The sequence below is a fragment of the Ornithorhynchus anatinus genome, chromosome X5 (genome assembly GCF_004115215.2).
Source record: "Ornithorhynchus anatinus isolate Pmale09 chromosome X5, mOrnAna1.pri.v4, whole genome shotgun sequence".
Lineage (NCBI taxonomy): Eukaryota > Metazoa > Chordata > Mammalia > Monotremata > Ornithorhynchidae > Ornithorhynchus > Ornithorhynchus anatinus.
Genome location: NC_041753.1, coordinates 32,230,990 through 32,233,878, shown reverse-complemented (window position 1 = coordinate 32,233,878; position 2,889 = coordinate 32,230,990). Strand labels below are relative to the sequence as shown.

Here is a 2,889-nt window from a genome sequence, read left to right as displayed (position 1 = left end):
ATAATATAGACTACAAGTTCACTGTGGGCAAGGGATGTGACTACCAACTCTGTTATATTGTACTCTCCCAGGTGCTTAGTTAGGTGCTCTGCACACAGTAAGTGCTCAATAAATATCATTATTATTTATACTACCTCCAATGGTTGTCCATTCCTCTCTATATCGAGCAGAAACTCCTGGCCATTGGCTTTAAAGCACTCAAGCAACTCTCTCACCCCTAATTACTCTCCCTCCCTCCCACTATATCCCAATCCACATGCTTCACTCCTCAAACCAATTTACTGTGCCTGCCTCTCTCTCTCTCTCTCTCTCAATCTCTCTCTGTCCCCCCCCTCGCTCTCTCTCTCACACACACACACACACATACTATCAACCTCTTGCTCATGCCCTGCCTCCTGCCTCGAACAGTCTCCCCCTTCACATCTGGCAGACCAATCCTCTCCCCATCTTCAAAGCCCTTCTAAAATCACATCTCCAACACACATCTTCTGTTTCTCATTTACTCTTCTGTCCCCACTAAGATCCACATATGGTCAAATTGGGGTGGCTGGGATATTAGTCCCCAACAGAAATTCCGCCTGCCTCCAGGTAGCCACACTGTGCCCTTTCAGCTCTGGGTTAAACTACAGCACTAGTGAGTATTGGCTTGCGGCTATCAATGTGGCAATGCTGTTTGGGGCAAAATTTGAACTAGCTAAGTCTTCCAGGGAGACAGGATATGGACTTTGAAGTGCCAACAGTTGTAACAAATTCTGTTTGATGCCAAATTTAGCCTTCAGATACTCAATGAGAGTGGTGTATGAGCATGTGAAAGCAGACTTTAACCCTGCATTAGAAAAATCTGAAGAATAGAATGAAAAGATCTGCTTGTGTTCATTGTCATGGTAAAATCCCTGCTCCAATTTAATGTGACAAATGACAACAATGGTACTTCCTACTGTTCAAGGGCTTTCTGGAGTATATAAAGAGAATCTTCCTTAACCCTACTCCCTCCCTACTCCTCCCCCCTTCCCCCAGTACCTCAGGGTCTGCAGATTCACCCCTGCCCCCCACCTCCCACCAACATACATTTACCTTATACACATGGAGAATGTCCAAATGTAGGTTATTTTGCAAATCCTCCATCATTCCCAGGAAAAAGTATCACTGACTCTAAAGGTTTTCAGACATAATTTCACTTAACCAAGGAGAAAAAGCAGAAGACAGAAGGAAAGTCAGGTCCTTGCTAAGTTGCCTAAGGGGGAAATAAAAGTGTTGGATTAGCTTTGTATTAAGTAATTACAGTTTTATCTTATTTCTCTAGTGTCCTGGTAATAGAAAGTACTTGATGTTCTGGAATACCAACAAGTAACTAGATGGTGGACTTCATTTAACAAACAGTTCAGTTTGAAGCTGTTTTTGCTTTATTTCATTTACACATACACACACACAAATGTGCAACAATACATGCCATACAACACACCCTCTAACCTAAAGTTTTCGTGTCTATTGACATTGTATCCCAAGTAGTAACAATTGTTTATTGGACCAAACATGAATTGTACTTTTTCTGTTTTTGAAAGTTTTTTTTCTGTCCTGCTTGTTAATAGGAATCTGTTTCAACTCGATGAGAAATCGTGATGGAGCAAATTGTAAAACTTATAAAATGCATCATAACTAATTTTAACTCTATGATTTAAAGAATACCAATAAATTTAAGGGCATTTTTTTAAGAAATGTGTAGGGCAAGGATATACTTCTCCATTTCTCTTTCCTAACATTATTCATTGTCTAACTACAAGATAGGAGGTTGCTAGTACTGTGAAAAAAATAATCCCTTTTTACAAACATTAAGTCCTCAGAATTACATCTCCTGCCAGCCCAATTCTTGTACTGTATTTGACTAGTCTGAGGCAGGTTTCATGGCCCTCAAGGGCTCCATTCTAAATTCTAGAGTGTTCTGCATCACATTCCCTCTTTTGCAACTCAGTGTTTCCCTTGGCTGGGGAATTGAAGCTTATCAGGCATTCTTTTCCAAAACAGACAATGCTAGGCCCGATGAGTATCGTTAAATGGAAAAAAAAAAAGGATCTCAGATGTGATCCAGGGAACAGTACTCACTGAGATGAAAAAGTCAAATATTTGTAGCCAGTGCTGTCATTATGGAAGCTGGATTGTTTAGGATTTACCTATAAGCTCACTGAGGCCATCTCCCCAGCCAACAGCTCCCTGGGCCATAGCAACACAGCCAGAACCTCAGAAGGGAGAGCAAGTGCCCCATGGCGATTCTCCACTTGAAACTAGATTGTGCTTGTTATAATCAGGGAGTAGTTGCCTGGACAGGACTGTCTGGATTCCCTACTCCATTGTGCTCTAGTATTATCGCATCACAAGGGTACACCCACTCGAAAGGCCTGTCATTACCGCATCATCAACAACAGTGTTGAGTGCCAACTATGTGTAGAGCACTGTACTGAATGCCTGTTGAGCACACCTTTCTAATCTAATCACCACCACCTAAGCACTTGACTACTCAACCGAGGGGCACTTTTTTACTTATCTTTATACTCTCTTACTTCCTCTGAGCTATGATTCATTTTAGTGCCTGTCTTCCGCATTAGGCTATAAACTCCTGGAGGGCAGGGGTCATGTTACTGATTATCTCCTACTATCCCAAGCACTTAGTACAGTGCTCTGCACACCAAAGGTGTGTTATTGATTGACTGATTGAAGTGTGATACTGAACATCTACTAAGGCACACTCCCAGAGAGTGGATTGGATAGAGCCATTCTCCTAAGGGGCCTACCAGAAGAGGTTTCTGGAGATAATTTCCACATCGGACAACTTGTTTGCTGCCATTTGCCCTAAGAAAAGAAGAGGGCCAATCTCTGAATCTCCTGAACACTGCA

The 2,889-nt window shown here is 42.1% G+C and overlaps 1 long non-coding RNA gene across 2 annotated transcripts; it reads right to left on the bottom strand.

Moving 5' to 3' along the window:
• Positions 1 to 1,159: 1,159 nt before the first annotated feature.
• On the bottom strand, positions 1,160 to 2,324 carry LOC114808201. Of its 2 annotated transcripts, none has more exons than XR_005659692.1 (2): positions 2,101 to 2,324; positions 1,160 to 1,234 (listed from the first exon to the last, which is right to left on the bottom strand). It is a non-coding gene; the product is annotated as an uncharacterized LOC114808201 (long non-coding RNA). The 2 variants fall into 2 exon arrangements; XR_003756054.2 differs by having other exon boundaries at positions 2,169 to 2,324.
• Positions 2,325 to 2,889: the final 565 nt, after the last annotated feature.